Consider the following 14,371-nt stretch of genomic DNA (forward strand, 5'->3'; position numbering starts at 1 on the left):
TGGCACCCCACTGTGACCCTGTGAAGGGGGAAGAATGGTGTCCTTATCCAGTATCCACAAGCTGTTGGGTGACTGCTGCCAGGCTCTGGAGATGACTGAACGACCACCCATGCATCCTGGTGGGCCAAGCAGACCCCCAGGATTTTAGAAGTCCACTCACAAGGAGGGCAGTGAGTGAGTGAACTCTGAATGCCAAGCTTTCAGCCTTTTCCACGTCTGCAGAGGCCTCTGGGCCTTTGTTTCCTGAACAAGGATACTGGTGCTGGGCACAGGCCAGCGCAGGCTGGAGGGTTTCTGCAGCGTGTATCTTCCCACACGCCCACGCTGCTGGCTCAGCAAGGTGGTGGTGGTACCATGACGTGGGGTCTGAGGATTTGGGTGACATGGGTGTGCAGGGTGTCAACTGTCCCCAAAGGGTCTGTGCCCCCACTTTTCTCTTTTTGAGTCTCTGTGCTCCTCATCTGTGGTAAAGGGTGCTTGCAAAGAAAGACCCAAAGACAGGTCCAACTGGCTGCTTGGGAAAACGCTGAGCCCCATGTGTGGGGCAAATGGAGAAAGCCTTTCCTGCCTCAGGATTTTGGGGAGGGAAGGAAGACAGCACAGCCTCTCCCGGCCCCCCCATAGGTCAGAGGCTCCCAAACTCTGGAGGCTTGGAGTGATCTGAAGGCTTTCTGGAGGCAACAGCTGGTGGAGGAAGGCTCCGTCGCACCTGATTTAGGGAGATCTGTTTTGTGTTTATGAGACAGAATATTGCTATGTAGCCCAGGTTGGTTTCAAACTTGTGACACTCCACCCCTCACCTCAACCTCCTGAGTGCTGGGATTATAGATATGCAGGGGATTTGTTTTTCCATCAAGTAATTTTGGCCAAAATGAACGTTTGGGAGGTATCGGTCCTAGGTTCCCATTTGTTAGCCTTTTTTTTTTCCCCACCTAAAACTTCCTGCCAGAGCCCAGGATGTGTGAGAGAGTCCATCTGCATTTGCCCTCTCCCCTGGGCACTGTCAGGCTTTTCTATCTGGATTTCCTTTCGCCTATGCCTCTCTCCTGGGAAAGGGTTCTACTGGGACAACCTTGAGCAAGACCAGGTCTCCAGTCACATAAAAAGCACACAGCAGACCATGCTGCCCATGGAAGCCACGTCCTCCTGACTTGCTTTCTTGTCTGCAGTGCTGTCCATCCTAGTGCCCCAAAGACAACTTTGTTTTCCCAGAAGTGCTGAACAAAAAGCAAAAGTAAAAATTCTCAAATATTTGTACGCACACCAACCCCATCTTATACCCATCGTAAGGATGCTTGCCTAGGTCTTGCCTTTGTGCGTGAATGTGTGTGTGTGTGTGTGTGTAGTGAGAGAGAGAGAGAGAGAGAGAGAGAGAGAGAGAGAGAGAGAGACAGACAGACAGACAGACAGACAGACAGACAGACAGAGGCAGAGGCAGAGGCAGAGGCAGAGGCAGAGGCAGAGGCAGAGGCAGAGGCAGAGACAGAGAGAAGGAGACAGAGACAGAGAAAGGCATCTTAGTGGTTTTCTCTCCAAACCTCTGGGTGTGACAAGTCAGTTCAGGGACACCTTGAATCCTAAGGTTCCCTCTACAGCTGGGTCATGAAAATGGTAGCTGGGTCTTCCATTCCTGAGCAATATCTTAGTGCAAGCAGGCCACTGCCTGAGAGCCATCTGCTATAAAGTGCAGGGGTATCCCACCCAGGGGACCAAAACATGATGGTTTTCTTGCTGTGGGCCTCCCCACACTCCCATTGTGTATTCACCCACCTGACTTCTCTTTATTGCACAAGTCTACCATTGTCCCTGTAAGGGTCAGCACAATTACCCACAGAGCTACCAACAGATACCCAGAGAGCTGGTACAATTAACCCTCTGAAGCTAGGGCTGTGTTGCTTCCCCGTGGCGAAGCTGCCTGCATCTCAACCCTCCTCCTCCCTGCTGCTGTTGAAGAGGCAACAAAAACCTATCTTCCTCTCTTGGATTCAATTGAGAGATTACTCCTAAAAAGCAGCATTGAGCCCTTTTTTTCCTGTTCTGAAAGCGAGAAAATTACTTGCTAAGAACACACAAATTATTACTTTTTCTATTTTGCTCTTTATTGATGTAAGATTGCTAGAAAAAGCTATCTCGGGGGAAGAAAAAAAAACCACAGGGTAAGATGTATGTTAAGACTATCTCTCCCTCCACTGGGGTATTCCGGAGCCTTAGTGCAAACACACCTGAGGTCATTCTGATTGTTATACATTAGTTAAATGGGATGGTTTTTACACCAAACAAAAACAATCACCCCTTTGGCTTAAAAAAAAAAAGCCAGCGTTTGTCTCAAATAGATGAGAATTCTAATTTTATCTGTGTTCAATAAACAGGTTTTTAAAAACAACACCACACACACACACACACACACACACACACACACACACACACACACACACACATGAAACTGTTTACTTTTTCACCCCGTAGATCTCGGAGCAGCAGAAGGAAGCAGAATCATTCATGTAAAGCAGAAATTTCTGTGCATATGAAACAGCCAGGTCCCTTCCACCCATCTACCCATCTGCACAGAAATCAGTTACTTTTATGTGTTAATTTAATAAGAAATTGTTGCATCTTTGCTTTATTTTTCCAGTCTATTAGGAATAAAAGGAAAAATAAATAAATAAAAAGAATGTGAGGGAAAGGCAAACCGTGGCTCCTAACCCTCCTCTTTCTTTCAGGTTTTTCTTGGCTTTTACTTTTTTTTTTTTTGCTTTAAAAATTATCTTCCTTTGGTTTTTGGTTAAAAATGTACAATATATATATTTTAAAATATCAAAGAAATTATAGATTTTGAGCATGACAGAAAAAAACCCTTACATCCACAACACATTTTCCCAGAAATATTAAAAAATGCCATCTGCTTTTGTTCTACTTAAATAAAATGTCACTTTCATTTAATAACTTCTGATGTGTTCAGACTGGCGTGTAGATAGGAAAACATCCCTACAGAGGATTTCGGACAATATTGGAAAGTGTAAACAGCCTATATGTAAAATTTCCACGGCAGCGTTCCTGCTCGGTTCACATTAATTTTTAAGGCATTGGGGAATCTTGAAACGGTGAGCTTGGTTGGTGGGTACCAGGGCTTGAAGGTCCCCAGGGTTGCAGCGAAGGAAGGAACCAGATGACCACTCCATCCCCTGGAGACCTGCTCGGCCTGGCTCCCCAGCACGTCCTCCGCTGTCCCAGGGCTAACTACTGATTTCGTTCTGTGAAGCCCACCGAGGCTGTGGACAGACCCCCAGAGGCAGTGGACTATGCGTGGCCTGCAGCGGGGACTTGTGTGGAATGCACTTATTAGTGTGTTCGGACCCGCAGATCCCAGAGCCGCAGCCGGGGAGTGAGCGCGCAGCCTCACAACCTGATTTCGGAAGTTCACTCTTCGGTTTGAGTACTTTTTTTTTTTTTTTAACTTGACCCAGTTCTAACCGGTCCAGTCTTGGAGTTTCTGAGCAAGGGCAGGCCGCTGGGCCATGCTCTCAGACCACCCCTCCACCCCCACAGACTCCCAGGCAACTGTGGCTAAGGTAGCCCACTCAGCGAAAGGTTTTGGGGTCTGCAGACGGATGGCCCGCAGGGTTCCTTTTGGGCTCTCATTGTTCCCGGGGCTCAAGGCCACAGGCAGGAGCTGGTCGGTGGGGTTAGGACTCCTTGCTTCTGTACCCTAGCGCCCCAGACATTAACCTAGCCTTGCACGTGTGGAGCGCACCGGTTTTGGCCGCATTGACCAAGCCTGGGAAGGGGGTCCCCAGAGCCTGTGGGCTCCGGGCATGGGTCCTCAGGCAGCATTCGGGAAAGGATGCCGAGGGCAGAGCGGGCACAACTGACTCGCAGACCTGAAGCTCCCAGCGGCCACAGCGATGAGCCCTCCCGGGGTGCGCGGGACCACCCACGCTGCAGCCGACGTGGGAACTCGGCGGTCACACAGGCCTCCGCGGGGTCGCGAGCTTTGATTGTCCACAGCACATTGCCAGGGCACTGCTGCGGTAGTCACTGTCCTGGGTGGAGAGATTCCCAACGCCCGCACCCCCAACCCTGCCCTCGTGGATGGACCCCGCGGCGCCAGGCACCAGAGGGGTGTTGGGCTCTGAGGGCCCAGGGCGCAGTTCCAAAGACCAGAAAATGGAAACTGAGAAAAGAATCCCCAAATCCGGCCGGGCCGCAAGCCCACCGGCTTACATAAAGCCGCAGGAACCCGCCTGCCCGCCCGCGGCCTCCAGGCCTCAGGGGAACAATCATGGAGCGCCTGGGCAGGCTGTCCTGGGGTTGGCACTGCCACCGACCCCCTGACCAAGGGCCTGGAGTGACCCAGGGAGGGGGCAGGGGTCTCGGCCTCTTCCCATCCTTTGCTCCCAGAAACGTTTAACTGGCCTTTAATCACATTAGCAGCCGGCCCCAATTAGGGACAAGGGAGGGGGAGGCAGGAGGAAACTGCCCGCCGTGTCACCCGAGGATAAAGATCCTTTCATGTCCTTGGCCTGGCCTCGGGTAATGCGGCGGGCCACCATCCCCGGCCTTTGATGGCCGGCGCCTGGCCGCTGCCGCCCTCTTTGCCCTCTGCGCCCCACAACGTGCCATCACTATCCCGGTCCGAAGTGAGTGCGCCCGGCCTTCCCGCAGCCTCGCACTCAGGTCGGAGGGAAGCCTTGCAGAGCACAGGCAGGTGCTCCAGGGGGCAGCCAGGCTCACAGAACTGTGGACAATGCACCTGCCCTTTGGAGGTCCAGACTGGCCAGGCCCCGCTAAGGGTTTGCTTAAGGAATGGTTCCTAGGGAGGGTGGCCCACCTCCACGGACCTCCACGGCACGGTTACCTGTGCCCTCCTGAACTCTCTAGAGGAGGCGACAGAACCCTTGTTAGACAAGTGAAGACCCGTCCCTGCTCAAGGCATGATCAGGCCCAGGCCCTGTGCCACTATGGCCAGCTGCCCTTGCTTCAGGTTGCCGCGTTCTCCCGGGCGCATCGGTGACTCAGGGACAGGGATACCTAGCAGGCCGTGCGCCCTGTCGAGGGGTAAGCCTCGCGCACAAGTTCAGGCGCGCGGGGGGCTGCCGGGTGCGGCTTACCTTGCTTGGCCAGACTTGGTGCCGGGAGCGCTCTGGACTGGATCGGGCCGGGGTCGGGCAAGGACAGCGGCCTCCCGCGCCGCCGGAATGCTGATGTTGCTGGCGGCTGGGCACTCGCGGTGGCCGCCCAGGACCCCCGCTCCACCGCGGCAGCTGCAGCCCGGAGCCGCGTGACCCCAGCCGCGACCTCCCTGAGCTAGACTGTTTGTCCGAACACAAAAGAGAACACTCATATTTTTCTTTTCACAGCACAGACTTCACACCCATCCCGCCCCTCCCCGTCGAGATACCCCCCCCACCTCACACTCGCTACGCTGAGAACCTCTTTTTCTCTCCGCACCCACTTTGTCTCGCCTTTCTCTGCTATTTAATTCCGTAGTTGTCTTTGAGGATGTCAGTGTAGCTTAGAAAGTTTCATAGAAAGTCAGACAGCAATTAGAGAGGCCCTTTTATTGGAGGCTTTTAAAGGGGAGCTTGAGGACTGAACACAATCCCATTACGCCGCCAAAACTCCCACAGCCTTCAATAGGGCTCCTCAATAATTCGGCAGACTTTCGCCGGCTCATTGGGAAAGAGGGGTTTCAATCTCCAATTCCGTAGCCGACTCACAACAGCGCGGCCTTGAACCTCTCATTCCTTCTTTTCTCGTTGGAATCTCCATTGGACTGAACATTAATTAATGTCTGCAGAGAGCGGTCCTGAGATCTCCGACAAGCACTTATGAAAACTTCAAGTCCTTTAATACAGCTACCGGCACCCTGACTGTTTATTTGAACAAAAGAAAAAAAAATCCAGCCACGTTTAAAAATGTGAGGCCGATCTTTAAAAATAAACTTTTACCTTTCTCAGCTTAAAGAAAGAAAGAGAGAGAGAGAGAGAGAGAGAGAGAGAGAGAGAGAGAGAGAGAGAGAGAGAGAGAGAGAGAGAGAGACCAGTTAATGTTTGTAAATTTGTAAATGGCTCAAAGACATTGTGCTTTGCTGGGGGTGGGGGGAGGGGGAGACAATTTATGACCAAGATTTCAGCTTAGCTAAATTGTAGTGCCAAATTACAACTCACCTAAAAGGCGGGTGGCGGGAGTGGGGCTGGGAACGGGAATTCTAATGCTAATCCAGGCCTGCTCTGTTGGGGTGGTGAGGGCCAGGCCACTGGCACAGCAGGGTTGGTCTCTCAGCCTCAGTTCCGGAGTTACCACTTCCTTCTGTGAGAAGCTGGGGGTGTCCTGCTGGATGTGCAGGTTTCGGTCCACATTCCCGGGGATTATTTAGTGACAGGCACATTCTATACAGTACAGCCTTTGCCTATGTACTCTGGAAAAGGAACTGCTCTTGGCAATGCAAGCTAATCTCTTCCTTAAGAAGGCAGCATGTAAGGAGAGCAGGTGTGTTAAGGAAATACAGTCCTAGGGGAGAGAAGTTGCTTGTCAAAGCAAAGTGCCAGGCTGAGCACAGTTAGGGTTTTTGCTCCTGGTGGGTGAGCACAGATGTTCATTTTGTTAAATAGAAGTGTATTTGACAGTTTCTGGATTCGACTGGAGGGGAGGGGAGGGGAGGAGAAGGGAGAGGAGAGGAGGGGAGAGGAGATTCATGATTGAGGAATTTATATTTTAGATACCTTCTGCCTGCACTGGTTGGAGGGGAGGAGCACTGTGTTCTAGACCTGTTGAGTTGGGGGATTTATAAATAACATTACGAGGTGGAATACTTAATTCGTGTTATAATGTTTGGTTAGACACAATTCTGAAACATTCTCAAGCCTGTCTCTGTCTCATCATCTCCTCTGGCCTGCTGTCTGCAGGGGCAGCTCTTGGGTGGGCCCTTTTGTGTTCTGAGTATACTGGCCCTGCTCTATCTGCTGCCATTGCTTTACTGGGACACAAGGCCTCTGCAATTAGCCAGAGTGGTAAAGAACCTTCCATCCCCATATCCCAGGGCGAGTACCCCATCTTCAGATACCCAGACTCAGCCACACTATGTAACAACCCCCTGTGACCCTGTCCCTGGATGTTCCTTCCACCTTCTCCCCACAGCTTGGCCCTCTCAGACTGGCAGTGGCCTGGCCTGCACTGGCAATCCCTCATGGGATCGTCTCTACCACCGAACGGTCACAGAAACCTAGTAGCACGGTTTAGCTTCCTGCTTTTGCAGTTCCGGTAAAGGGCTGGTTGTGTTTCCAGGGTTGGAAAAAAAAAAGCATTTTTTTTTGATTAACAGGGGTCATTAGTATGTTTCATGCTCTCTGACAGTGCCCAGGACCCCACAGACCATTTCTTAGTCAACAGGAAGTTGGTCTATCTGTCTTGTCTCAGTGAGAGGGAAAGGGAGACGTTTTTAGGCTTGTACCAGCGTGGCACCTGGGAGTGAAGAGGATACACTTTCTCATAAGCCTGCAGTCACTGTTGCTGAGCTTTAGGTTAGGTGAAATATTTAAATTAGTAGGATCTTAAACTGTTTAAAAGATAAACAGGGTCCAAACAGCATGTCTGTTTTGGAAAGCCTGCATTTGCCTGAGAGAAGCAGACTCCTGAGAGCCAGGAGAAGTCCCACACTGTTGGGCTGGCTAAGGCTCCGGGGGAGGGTGTATCCGACAGGTGGTCTGCTCACAGCCTCACCCAGGACCCTCTAGGCAGTTGTCCTGTGAGAAAGCAGGGCTGTTTTTGAAACCGTGCTACCACAGTGGCAGTCCCTTGGTGAGTCAAGTTCAGGCACCTTCCTCAGGAGAGCATAGCTCACACTGAATCTTGATGGAACCCTAGCAATGGGGCTTGCTCTGAAGAGCTTGATAAACCCCAGTGCAGTCAATAAGTGTGTGATTAGAGCAGCGAGGTAAAAATGGCTCGAACACAGCTACTTTTAAAACTCTTCAGGGAACAAAGAAGCAGCAATTGCTGTGGTTCAGGAAGAAAGAAAAAGCGGGGAGAGCAACTCTCTCTGGAGTCTGAAGGAGGAAAATTTGGCATTTAGGTTTTCCGGAAAATGTGTTAACAATTCATATATGAGCCAGGTATCATTTCAGACCACTTATTCAGATGAACTCAATTAGAAGTATTAGCATCTAAAAATGGATTGTGGCTTTGCCATGAACTTTACACGCTCCAAAGGGGACCATCTCAGAGAGGCCTCATCCCTAGCCAGGAAACCGAACCCCCTCCCTCAGTTTGGCATTCCCATTTCATACTCAGAAGTGACAGCAAGATAATCAAAAGAAAAACACAGAAAACAGAGAGCTGGGTTTGAGGAGAGCTGGGGAAAGGCACAGGGTGGGGAGCGGTGATTTTCAGACTGTTAGGAGCTTGCGCTGTTGCCCCCCTCAAAGTATTTTATTTTTTTATTTTTAATGGATGAGTGATTTAAGCCTTTCTGAGTCATGAAATCCTTTGACCTTATTGTGTCTTTTCAACCAGGGACTTAGACTGAGGTTTTGGAGATTTTTTTTTTGGATGTGCTAATTTTATTCCAACTCAATAGTTAAAGAAAATATGTAGGGCCAGGTTCCTTTTAAATTGGCTCCCTGGGTGTTCTTCTAGGGGGATGGGAAGAGAGAAACAAACAAGACAGAAATGCCCACTTTTGATTTATGGTTGGAAGCAGAACTGATATTGGGGTCTGTGCCAACCGTCAAGGAACTGGTGCGTCGTTTCACTGTGTTAAAGGCGGCTCTGGAGCCAGGCCAGGTTTTTGGTTTCAATGGAAGCATCCTTTCTTTTATTCTGGGCTTCTTTATCTTAATTAGATGCCAGGCCCCTGCTTAGATCTGACTTTAACAATACCTGTCCACAAGCCCATGGGGCAGAATGAATGTCAGCATGGAGATCTCTTTTGATTTCAGAGGCTAGGAAGGGAAGGCAGGCAGATGCTTGTGTAACAGGGTCACTGCCTTTCAGGAGCACAGACATTTGGATGGTGACAGCACCAGGCCCTCCCAGCCCAGTCACATGCAGTTGTAAATACTCTCTTGCAGGGAGTGTGGCAAATGCCTGGCCAGGTCTTCAGAGAGCCTTGGACATGAGAGGAAGGCATGGCGAGTCTGGGTAGCAGCGCCTTTTCTCATGCTTTGAAAAAACTTTTTTGCACGGCATTAGCTCTAGCAGTTTTCTGGATCCTTGGATGGGTTAGTCTGAGTTGTAACTCTGGTGCCAAAGTGTTCTCCGTTAAAGAAAGTCTGCCTGTTCACAGATGCTTCGTATAAGCCATGTGGGCTGAGGCTACACTTGGGAGGATTTCGTGTGTGTGTGTGTGTGTGTGTGTGTGTGTGTGTGTGTGTGTGTGTGTCCATCCATGTGAAGGTCAGAGGAATGCCTCTGATGTTCCTCTAGAGCTGTTTTGTCCACCGTAGTTTTGGAGACACTGATCAGTTGTTGGTTGCCATTTAGACTACCCTGGCTATCAAGGAGCCCCAGGATCTGTCTGTCTCAGCATCCCCCTCTTCCCGTGCTGGAATTACAGATGATTGTCACCACACACCCCTATTTTCTGTCGGTGCTAGACATCAAACTCAGGCCCTCATACTTGAAAGGTAAACGCTATATAGACTTAGCCATTTCTCCAGCCGCAATCTCAACACTTGGGTGTGTTAATAGATGCCATGTTTTGGGGGTTGTCTGAATCTACAGAACACATACTGTCATAAGGGTGTGGCAGCAAGGACCATGGATCACCTGGATGACAGTACCTGGCCTTCCTCCTGCTAGGAGTATTCCCAGGATGGCTGACCAACAGCATGCCAACAGAAACTAGCTTATGTAACTCTCAGGATCCCATCCGGTTTTGACTCAGCGAGTCTGCCTAACCTATATTAAATCCCAATAACCATCAGCTCTTTCAAGAGATCAGGCCATTTTGGGAAGAACTAGTGAGCAATCTAGCTGAAGTGGGGCTATGATATGCATTTTAATTATTTACAGGGCTGTTTAATTTTCTCATGTAGGCTCATGCATTGTTCAATTTTGATTGAGTTATTTTCTGGGCCCCAAGGAGCAGATGAAGTGGACTTTGTGCTTTCTGTAGATGTCAGAGTTCTTTGTTAGATCCTATATTGTGTTGTATGCCAGTGCTTGACCTCTGGATATGCATCTCTGAAATTAAAATGGGAGCTATGAGTACCTATTTATACAGTGGAATATTATTTGTTCACAAAGGGGGACAGGACATTGTCATCAGCATGGATGCAGCACGGGATTATACTAAGTGGAACAGACTGGTCGCAGAAGGTCATATGTACATGGAGAAGCTGAAGAAGAGCGGGCCCTGTAGAGATAGAGAGTAGAGAGTGTGGTCACAAGAAGGGGGAGGGGCCTGCAGCCTAATAGTATCCGGTGAACTTGAGAGAGATCCTCTAGGTTCTACAGCACCACAGAATGGCTACAGTGTCCAACAGTTTGTTATATATGTTGTGAGCATCTAGAAGATGAGGCTAGAGAGACAGATTCATGGATCCAGCATGTTTGTGCATGCCCCAGTACCTGTTCGGATGCCTGGAACTCACAGAAGGCTGGGCGTGATGGTGCACAGCTTTAATCCCAGCACTCAGGAAGCAGAGGCAGGAGGATCACTGTGAGTTCCAGGCCAGCCTGGTCTACATAGTGAGTTCCAGGACAGCCACAGTCATATAATAGAAAGACTGTCTCAAAAACCAAAACCAAACAAAATCAACAATAAGGACCCATATAAAGAAGCCTGGCAGAGCAGGGGGGTGTGACGGTCATTTGTAGTCCCCATCTTTGAGGGGTGGAGGTGGGTTCCCTGGAGCCAGCTAGCTAGACTGGCTGATTTTGAACTCTGGGTTCAATTGAGGACCACTGCCTCATTAAATAAAAGAGCAGAGTGACTTCAATTTCAGGCCTAAATACATATGCATGTATGCATGAATGCATCACTCCATACGTGCATCCCCAGACCTGCAAACATATATACACAAACATACATCCACCTGTACACACACCCCCAAAACCCAGAAGAGTTCAGTTCTGTAATACAAAGAAATGGTAGCTGTCAGGGAGATGGAATCCTAACTGCCTTTATTTGATCATACCATATTATGAAAAGCATTGTGACATCATATCAAGTTCTATCGATAGATAAGATAAATGAAAAGACAACTTGTCCAGAAAGATGATGGTTCAGTATGTATGCAATGTTCAGCTTCACACTTTATTGTTCAGAGATGCATCTGAACCATGAAGCAAAACAGTCCTGAAAGGAACAGGGGGTCCATGAGCATTTCTGGGCCTTGCCATTTCACATCACCAAAGAGGCAGAAGGCTCAGGGCAGTGTCTCTTGCTCAAGAGGAAAAACTGGAAGTGCCCAGGCAAACCCTGGAGGAGACAGAAAACTGCAAAGAGTGCGCTTTGGGGGTAGCTATTCTAGTCTTCCCAAGTCAGTGGGAAGACCTTGTCGAGGGTGAGAAGCCATGGTGTTCCACTTTGTCTCCTGCAGGGGCTGCGTTCCTGACTTGACATGTTCACTCACACACATACTGAAGGGCTGATACCCTGGCAGGGGGACACAGCCTCTGTGGGAGACAGAGATGAGCCTGCTTTAAGGGAGGAAAGATTTCCATCCACAGATCCTCTTAATGTTTCCCAGGCTTGCATCTTCCCTCCTGGATGGTTCATGGCACTGTGTGGGGTCTTTTATACACGAGGCAGTGATTTTATGGTGCCTGGTTTAAGTCGGAGGGGTCGGGTGGAAGAATTAGGACACAGGAGAGAGTGAGATTTACAAGATGGTGGAGGCTTGAGTGACAGCAAATCTGGGCACTGGTTTCACTTGTAGTGGTTAAAGGACAAAGCAAAAGCTGTCTGTGATGGTGTGACAAACCACCAGAGGCTTCTATGCTAGGCCAGTCAGAAAGAACTTAGAAACAAACGTTGGGAGGTGGCACCTGAGGTGAGCTTCACACATCAGCCACCCAGGAAAAGGGAAAGCTTGAAAAGAGAAGGCTGTGAGGTTGTTCTGTGACACTTCCTTGGGATACCTGAAAAAAAAATGTCTTCTCTCCCTAGATAGACAACCAATGGCAGATTAAAGTAATGATGCCACCAAGGTTGAACTTGGTGAACCAATGTTTTTATCTGGGTTACATACATACAGATGAGGGATTACTTACAGGAGCATGACTCAGAGTTAACTCTATCATGGGAAAGCTCACCCAGCGTGGGTGATGACTCACAAATACTAAAACCCTGATCTCCTGTGTGATTAGCAGGCAGGTGGGAGAATCTCTTCTACACACCTCCACTTCTCTGAGTCCTCTCAGAGATCCTTATTTCTTATATAACCTTGAGGAGGGCGGGACCTTGGGTATCTGAGTTAATATCAGGGACTTCCTGAGACTTCCGAGTTGTTGACTTCCTGAGACGTAGCAGTCTCTCTTTGGAGCTTCTTAAGTCTTAATGAACTTCTCTCCAAAAAGAATTGCTATGCAACAGGGATTCCTCTGTCCATTATGAAGCCTCAGATCCTCAGACTGGGGCAGTCGATAAGATTACCTCTTTGTTCATGCTTAATACTGCTTTGTACTGCAGTAACTCCTACAGGAAAGAAAAATGTTTGCTGGACAGCTTTCCTAATATTCTGCATGCACAGGTTGAAGACTTGAATATGCACTCACTGGCTCCTGCTCAGGTCTCTTTTCATCATTAGCTTTAATCCACGTATTTTACACACACACACACACACACACACACACACACACACACACATACACACAAGCATTTCTGGGAGGACAATGAGAGGGCTATGGTTTCCACCATTGGAGTGTAAATCTGCAGAGGAAGACACTTGGACACAGACATACACAGTGACAGTATGACCCAGGTGACTTTTTAATGGCCATACTTTAGCAGCTCAAAAGGAAAAAACCCTTCAGCCAGCATCTGTGGGAGCTCTGCCACGTGCCAGCCACCAGGCCTGGAAGGCACTGGGAAGTAGGAAACTAAGGCCACACTTTCAGTCAGTTTTGAAACAAAGTGATCAAGAGAGCTAAGGTTGTTTTAGACCACTGAGTGATGACAGACATCTTGGGCACATGGGAAGAGAGGGCATCAGGGTTCCATGTATGTATATTGTGTGACCTTTCTTGCGGGGACAGACAAATGTGTACTCACTCCAGATAGGGAACCAATGACATGCTGAAGTAATGACTCCACCCAAGTTCAATTTGGCAAGCTTATGTGTGGCAGGCTTTCTTGGACCACCAGCCCCCAAATTATGACAGGGAGACTTATTAGTTATGAATGCTTGGTCTCATCTTGTGCTTGTTCCGCTAGCTCTTATAACTTATTCTAACCTGTTTTTCTTCATCTACATTTCGCCTCTGTCTTCTTACATTTCTTTCACTCTGTATGTCTCACTCTGTTTCTGTCTGGCTGTCAGCTGCCTGGCTAGGTGGCCCCAGGCATTTGCCTTTCTTTCTCCCTTGTTCACTCCTTTTCTTCTTTCTCAAACCTCGAGTAAATAGGAGAGGATTCCTCCTCCTATTTACTCTCTCTGCCCCCCCAGCCCCACCTACTCCTCTACAGCCTAACTATTGGCCACTTAGTTTTTTATTAGACCAATAAGGTGCCTTAGGCATGCAAGGTAAAACAGCAACACATCTTTACATAATTAAACAAACACAGCATAAACAAATGTAACACTTGTTTTTGCCTAGTTAAACAAATGCAGCATAAACAAATGTAACACACCTTTGCCTAGTTAAACAAATGCAACATAAACAAATGTAACACACCTTTGCCTAGTTAAACAAATGCAACATAAACAAATGTAACACACCTTTGCCTAGTTAAACAAATGCAACATAAACAAATGTAACACACCTTTGCCTAGTTAAACAAATGCAACATAAACAAATGTAACACACCTTTACATAGCTAAAGTAATGTTTTACAATGCTGATGGGTTTATTGGGGTTACTTACAGGAGCATGGGTGAGGGGCTACTTACAGGAACATGGACCACGCAAAGACAGTTCACCACAGAAGTCCACCATAGTGTAACTGAGGACTCCCCAAAGTTGCATACCTGGAGCTTCCTGTATGTTGAGCTGGACAAATAGGACAAGTCTAAGAGTGTCCTCCAGGTAGGGCTAGGCTAGAGGAGGGGCAGTTCTCCAATGAACTGTTTCAGTGTTTCTATAATTCTGAGGGTTGTGGATCTTGTAAAATTCTGAGCCTGTAGATTTTGCTGAATTTTTCAGATCACTTATGTAAACTATCATATCATCTGCAAATAGTGAAAGTTTGTTTGACTTCTTCTCTTCC

This window comes from Mesocricetus auratus, unplaced genomic scaffold (genome assembly GCF_017639785.1).
Source record: "Mesocricetus auratus isolate SY011 unplaced genomic scaffold, BCM_Maur_2.0 Super-Scaffold_15014, whole genome shotgun sequence".
Classification (NCBI taxonomy): domain Eukaryota; kingdom Metazoa; phylum Chordata; class Mammalia; order Rodentia; family Cricetidae; genus Mesocricetus; species Mesocricetus auratus.